Consider the following 7,887-nt stretch of genomic DNA (forward strand, 5'->3'; position numbering starts at 1 on the left):
ATGCATATATATATATGCATTAGTTACCTTTTTCATTGGTGCCACCAAATACCTGACATGCAGCACCTTCAGAGCAGAAGATGTTATTTTGGTTCACTGTTTGAAGGAATGGCATCAGAATTGGCTCTTGGCTGTGGTAACAGGAGCAGGAGACTGCTTGCTCACATCTGGGTGGATTAGGAAGTACTGAGCAGACAGAAAGCAGAGTGGCCTCAGGGCTCTTCTACCTTCAGTTAGGCCCCATCTCTCTCTCTTTCTTTTGTTTATTTTCTTCTTTATTTTCTTTGATTTATTTATTTTTTATGGGGCTTTTGGCTACTCTAATATGCCCCCCTCTGAAGAGGTAACCTTAAAATCTTTTAAGGATTAGAAAAAATCTCCCAAATACTTTCAACAGTTTTGGCCTTTGGAACAGAGTATGTTGCTGACAGTCCCAAGGACATTTAGACTTTCAGCCAAGAAACTGGCTACTTTACTCTGGGGTCTTTTTACCCTAACTGCCTAGTGAATTCCTACCTCCTATTCTTATCACACCATCCTCTGAAGTTACCCAAATTGCCAATAGGGAATCAGGATGCTGACCACTCTGGCTTCTTCCATGCTGAACAGGGATGCAGGGTGAGGCAAATCGAGCACCCTTTCAGTGGGTCTATCTAAAAGACTCCCAAACGGCATAACTTCTCTGTGGGGGGGAAAGAAAGTCCTTGACTGGTGAATAGGAGATGTGAAGGAGAAGTAAAAGCAAGAGTAATTAGCATTACATGTTCTAGACAGGGAACTAGAAAAAAAGGCAGACCAGGGCAAATTTCAAATGTTCATATGAGAGTCCATTGGAATTTCTTGACAAGAGCTTCCAAAAGCATCCCTCTATTGGGTTCCTCCTTATTTTTCTTTTGTCTGCCAAGGCTGGACTCAAGAGTGATAGATTCAGGATTTAGTTTCAGGCGTTTTGATAGCTGTTGGAGTGGTTAGAATCAGTATCAGTTCCCTCTCAAAGGCTTCTAGACAAGGGGAGAAAATAAATTTGGCCATCATTTCAGAAAAATAGCGAGTTGTCTCCCTTAGCTACAGGTGGGCACTACAGTATTGGAGACCAAGATTTGAGTGGCACTTTCTGTTTCAGAACAAAATCATCAATGAGAAATAATTGTCTACATAACTTTTTATATGGACTTAAGCCTAATGTCTAAGCCTTTTTATATGGACTTAAGACTATTGTCTAAGAAGTGTAAACCCTTGAACTCTGGAGTAATGGATTCAGGGTTCGCTTTTAGGTATTTTGATAGCTGTTGGAGTGGTTAGAATCAGTGTCAGTTCCCTCTCAAAGGTTTCTAGATGGGGGGAGAAAACAAATTTATCCATCATTTTAGAGCAATAGCTGGTTGTCTCCCTTAGCTACAGGTGGAAGGCTCCATCTCTTAATGATTCCACAGCATCTCAAAAACAGCACCCATAACTGGAGACCAAATGTTCAAACACATAAGCCTGTGGAGAATACTTTGCATTCAAACTGTAACAGTGTCCAGGACAAACTGGGCTTTTGTTTAGAGAAGATAGATATTGAGTACATGCAGGTTAGGCATGATGAGGACTCCTTTAGAATGGATTGTCACAAATGCTCTTCACCAGAGAAAGTATCTGAGCTCTGAGGGATAAGAAGGAGTGGGCGTGTTAACAACTCTAGGAAACCGAGTACAGTGATGAGAGCACACAGGCCCTGGAGAGGACACAGGTGACCTTTTAAAGAAGAGGGAGAAGATGGGTGTGAGTTGAGTGTCATGAACTAGGAGGAAAGTGGGTTGGCATAGATATATCTCAAAGGGCTTTTTGAGTGTCATTGCAGATTATGGAGGGTTGCAAGTAGAGATGATATGACCAGATTTGCAAGTATGTGAGCTGCTACTCTGAAGAAAAATGAACGACGGGAAGATGAGTGGATACTTAGGAAGGAAATTTTTCCATCAGGCAAAACCTTCAAGTGAAAGGCCAGCGAGCGACATTTCTTGCTATTGTGGTGCCTCTTCGCTTGGCTCTTCTGATCCGCTCTCTTCCTGCCACCCACACTCACCAGGTTTCTTCTGGGCAGGAGTGGGAGGGTGGGATACAAGCAAAAACATTAGGGAACAGGACAGAGTGAGTTGTGGTGGGAACATTTTGCCCTTCTGCTGAGTTGCATATGGGTGGTTGGATTTCTGTACAATAGCCAGCTCCCACTAAGCCTTCTTTTCAAACCTCCTCTCAGTGCTGGGAACCACCTCCCATCGCTGAAGCCTAGGAGTTATAATGGCTTTCTACTCTCACCAACATAGTGATAATGTGCTACCTCTTTTGTTATTTGAATCTGGAGAGCATCCCCTAACGTTCCATGTGTCAAATGCTTGCTGACCAGAATGGTGCTATTGGGAAGTGCTATGGGCCCAGAATTGGCCTAGTGGGAGTGTCTTGGGTCAAGGATATCCTTGGAAGGGATTGTGGGTCCTGCTCCCAGCTTCCTTTTCAGTTTCCTATCTCATGATGTAAAAAGTTTGGTTTGTCAATGCTCTTGTTATCATGTGCCACCTTCACCATGGGACCCAGAACAATGAGACCACCTCGTCTAGGACTGCAACTTCTATAACTTGGAGCCAAATAAACCTTTTTCTCTTCATATGTTTTTTGTCTTGGATATTTTGATATAGTCTAAGCTGGCTGATCCAAGCTCCCTAAACTTTAACCTCACCTTTTATAAAGAAATCAACAATTAGACATTCTTCTATAACTTAGTTTTAATATACTATTTATTTAGTGGATAAAGATGATATACATTGCTTAAAGTGCTAAGTCCTGCACAGAGTCTGATTCAGTCTTAACGAATGTGTGCAGTAGAAATTATAATCACTGCCTTAAATTGAAAATATTCACTTCTGAAACACTAATAAATTTAGAAAGTGGCCATGGGGTTGGGAGTCTAGGTAGCTTGACATCTCTTTCTGAGTCCTTTAACTACTCTTTTCTTTCAGTTACAAATACCGCTTCAGTATCTTTCTTCTTTACAGTGCTGATGGTACATTCCTTATTTTATCAGGCCCCTTATTTTCATTTGTTGTACATGCTACCTGTGCGCATTTGAGGGACTTCCCCATCAACCTCTTTATGGATAACCTGTGAAAATGAAAGCACAGAGAGGGTTATCTCTCAACCACCATGGGTATGTAGCAGCAGCAGAGAAAATAAAGTTCAATTCTTACAAGTGACAACCACAGATAACAGATATGATCAAACCAGGAATTTGAGCCTGGATTGTAAATCAAAACAACACAATGCATATTCAAACAGATAGGGCATGGAGCGATGAAGGCACTTTTCATCTATATATTTATCCACCCTTGGCAGATGGTACTGGCTCTGGAGAATCTGAGCTCTGAGAAGTGCCAAATCTCATTGCTGAGCAAGGTTGGATGCTGACATGTTATTTCACACACAAACATCTAGCTGCCACTCTGGTCTTCACGGCAGAACCTACAAGCCCTGCGAAGGCTGTGATGGAAGGGTGCACACTCTCGACAGTGGCAAGGGAGGATAATAAGGTCCAGCAGTAGAGGCATGTGTGGGAGAGGAAGCTGACAGATGTCACTGGCAATAAAGGGATTGAATGCTTCTTCACTATAAACCATGAGAAGCTGGATAGCACTTTTGTACCATGATAGGGATGTTGCTGTTTAAGATTCATAAAGTCTCCTTTATTCTGATGGAGCCAGAGTAGGAAAACCACTGGAATCATTGTCAATTTTGTTCATTTGGTGTTAATTGCCCTGGTGGCAAGACAGGAGTTTATGGAGCTTAGAGAATATACAGACTGGGGTAGACTCCTCATGCTTCTGAATTAGCACTCTCCTGGTTTGAAAATAGGGTACTGTTACCAATAAGCAATCTTCCTGTATTACCAGCCTTTAGGGTTACTAGCTCATTTGTGAGCTCTTTTGCGCAGTCACAATAGAAATCAAGAGGACTTGCCGATAACTCAGTCAGTAAATTGCTTGCCTTCCAAGCACAAGGGTCTGAGCTTACTCCCCAGAACCCACATAAAAAAACACAGGGTGTGGTGATATGTGCTCATAATTTCAGAGTTTGGAAGGCAGAAATAGATAGATCCCTGAGATTAGTCAGCTAGCTAGTGTAGCCTACTTGGCAAGTTCTAGTTCAATGAGAAACAGAAAAAAAAATGAAGGTGGATAGCTCCAGAAGAATGACACCACAGGTTGTCTCTCTTCTGGTCACTGCATACATGCATATCTACATATGTATGTATCTTCATACACACATGCAGGCACCCAAATGCATATGCATGCATACATATCATACTTGCACACACAGAGTATAAGTCAGGAATAAGCAAACAATATCATCTCTTTACTGGGACTTGTGCTCAAGCACAAGAGACTGGCTCCTTGAAGATATGAAGAGGAAATCTCTACACAAAGAGGCTGGTTCATGAAAATACAGCTGCTGACCACATTTTTTTACCTTGGTTTATCTCTGGCTTAAGATGGGACTGTTAATGACTTTTCCTGATTCAGAATCTGAACTAGAGTAACCAAGTTCAGGTTTTTGTTTGGGAATCTAGAATGGAAATTGGCAGACTTATTTTTAAAATGCCAGATAGTAAATGTTTTAGGCATTTGAGGCCCAGAGGAAAAATCTACATAGGTATAAAAAATATCTAAACAGGTTTTAAAAAACAGTTTTGGTCTTAGACCAAAACTTAGTGAATTTGACTTTGGTATCTCATGTGCAGCTGCTATAGTCCTGATGGTACAGCGCTACCAAGGAAATTAATATGCATTTTTCCTTAATGAAATATTTCCTTGAGTCAAAAATGAAGCAGACAATCATGATGAATTCAGAGACTGGAGGAAATTGAACTCCACTTCTGCTCAATGCTCAGGACTGACAGCACCTCTGATTAGTTGTATGAGAGATGAAATGGGAAGCAGATATTGGGACAGTGAGCTGGGGAGCCTTAAAGAAATGCTCTGTGGCCCAGCTGGGTACCAAGGTAAGAAGCTGGATGAAACCTTTGGACAAGAGCATAGACAACAGCAGCCCCAGTAAAGTGAAGTGCAGAGGCCCTTGTTCAAGTTCATTAGGCAACACAGGCAGGCCATTTCGGGTTCTAGTACAACCAGCAGGAAAAGAGAGACTCTCAGGAAAAACTGGTATGAGTATGCCAGACTGACTTGGACATACCCAGAACTAGATTTAGCCTGATTTACACAGCAATGCAATATTTCAATGTGGCATGAATATAGTACCATATACTTGATACTACTTAGAACAGAGAGCACTTTGATACCACCACCAAAGTTTGCTACATAACATGGGCTGTAAAAAACTCTTCACCAATGATGAGGCTCTGGAGCTGGTAGTTCTTCCCCTGAACTTTCCCACAAACTCTGCGTGCACAGCATAGTTAAGCTGGACTCATAGATGCCTTTCTTGGGGGTGGTGGTACCTATGAGCACTTCCACCATCGTTTGCTTGCTGAGGCAACTGTGAGGAAATGGGGGAAGGAGGGAACTCTTACTTAAATAAGCCTCTATTAGTAGGGATAACTAACACTAAAGGCCTTTTGAAAATTTATATGGGGAACTGGAGAGACGGCTCGGTGGTTAAGAGCAACATCTGCTTTTGCAGGGGACCTGGGTTCAATTCTCAGCATCCACATGATGGCTAAAAACTGTCTATAACTCTAGTTCCAGTGGAGTACAATGCCCTCTTCTTACACCACAGGCATTGCCCAACATGGATGCACTTATACACATGCAGGCAATACGCTCATACACATAAAAATAAAAATACACTCATACACATAAAAATAAAAATAATACATAAAATATTAAAAAGTAAAATAAAAAGTTATATGGAAGCCTTCTATGGAAGCTTCTTTCAATATGTGCCTATAAAATATTTTTAAAAACTTTAAATTTAGTCACCCTGTCACAGAATTCAATGGTCCTAATAGGCACAATAGACTAGCAAATGAAAATGCCAATGCCAGAATGAACTCCCTACTTTGAAGCTGTTGACTGAGAAGGTTCCATAGACCCTCGAACAATACTGCATATTTCCACTGTACTTGGCTACCCACCAGAAATTGGTAGTATGACTTTTTGTTAAAGGCAATGCATTCCTGAGTCATAGAATGAACAAGGAAAAATCAAGCTGGTACAATCTCTACTGGCTATCTTTCAGAGTACTAAAAAGCACTATGAGTGTTACTGGCAGAGAAAGGAAATCGTCAGCCTTACCCACCTGTGAACCCTGTGAGCTACTATAACAACTGACTTGGCAAAGTATGCCAACTGTGAAATAGTGGCATGAATTTTATGGAAGTAACCAATCACCTTCTGAATGGATTTAATGCCTGTTTCACAAGATGAAGCCCATACCTGACATTGTTATCAGGGCCAAGAACCTGTGGCTAGACAGATCACAGGCCATGGGTAAGAACCAACTATTATTCTGCTAAATAAGTGTAGTATTAAACTGACTCCTGATGACATTATTACAGTCACAGATTAGTGCATCTCTCAGCTCTCACCAGAGAAGCTTCTTGCAGCAGATGGTGATTAAACAGAGGTCCATGGCTGGTCAACATGCAGAGAATAACAGACTGTGGAGTGCTCAGTCCTAAATGGGACACCTATATCTCACCCTCTTCTTTCAGGGCTTGGGGATCATTGAAGAATAGGAGGTGGAAATACTGTAAGAGCCAGAGGTGGTAATACAAGGAAACCACATTGCTGGACACTACAGGGTAGCTGCATATATGAACCCACAGTGCTGTGTCAACATGCAGAAGACCTGTGCCAACCCAAGTCAGACAGGGGCCCAGCAAGGATGGGGCGGCAGGTAAGAAGCCCCAGCCTTAGCTGAGGGTCTATTGGCAACTGATAGCTGCTGGGGAGGGAGTGTCAGCTTACTGGTGTGTCACTTGGTAGGCTGATCAGACTCCAAGGGATAGACCCACATCCAAGGGTATTTTGGAAACACAGACTCTACAGACTTTTAAAAAGAGAAAGAAATAGTAATAGAGGATATGAAGTCAGAAGGGGTAATAGGATGGGGATGGAGAGCAGGCAGGGGTTCTGAATGTGATCAAAATGCATTGTACAAAATCCTTAAATCAATAAAAGTAGTTTTAAAAAATAATACTCTAAGAAGCTGCTGAAATATGAGAAAACGTGTTGTGTCACAGAATATCTGGAGTTTCTGAGAACAAGACTGTTTTATTTTCTCTTATTGCCTGCTTGAGCTTCCCAATTTTAACTTGGTAAGGCCTGAACACTGGTCTAGCCCAGTGGCCACTGCAAAGCACCACTTCTCTCATTCATAGGTTGTGGTCCAGTGAGTTTCAGTCCACGGTCCAGGTATTAGTTCCACAGAGAGTTCTAGCACAGCTATGCCCATTCCTCTTTGGATCACTTATTGCTACTTGGATGCCTTAATGGTAGAACTGAATAGTTGTGGTAGAAACCATAGGAGCCATACACCTAGACAGTTGGCTTTGACATTTTAAGGGAAAGGTCCAACACCCAAGATATAATTTAGCTAAAAGCATGGATTGCCGTTGATAAGGAACAGCTGATCCTCCTGGAACAGGGACCTCTGCCTGACTAGATTTACCAGAAGGGCAGATAGGGGGGAAAAAATGCGGGAGCTGACAGCACAGTGGACAGTGGCAGGGATGGCAGAGTATGGAGGCTCTATTGGGAGAGGAAGGCTGTGTATCTGACGAGTTTATATTCATGCTCAGATGCCAAGAAACTCAGAAAGTAAGCGACTGTGACCAGTAATAGTCATATATTTAGAGATTAGAAATGCATGTGAAAACATCTCAATGTCAAT

Source organism: Nannospalax galili, unplaced genomic scaffold (assembly GCF_000622305.1).
Source record: "Nannospalax galili isolate Female #2095 unplaced genomic scaffold, S.galili_v1.0 scaffold17, whole genome shotgun sequence".
NCBI lineage: Eukaryota > Metazoa > Chordata > Mammalia > Rodentia > Spalacidae > Nannospalax > Nannospalax galili.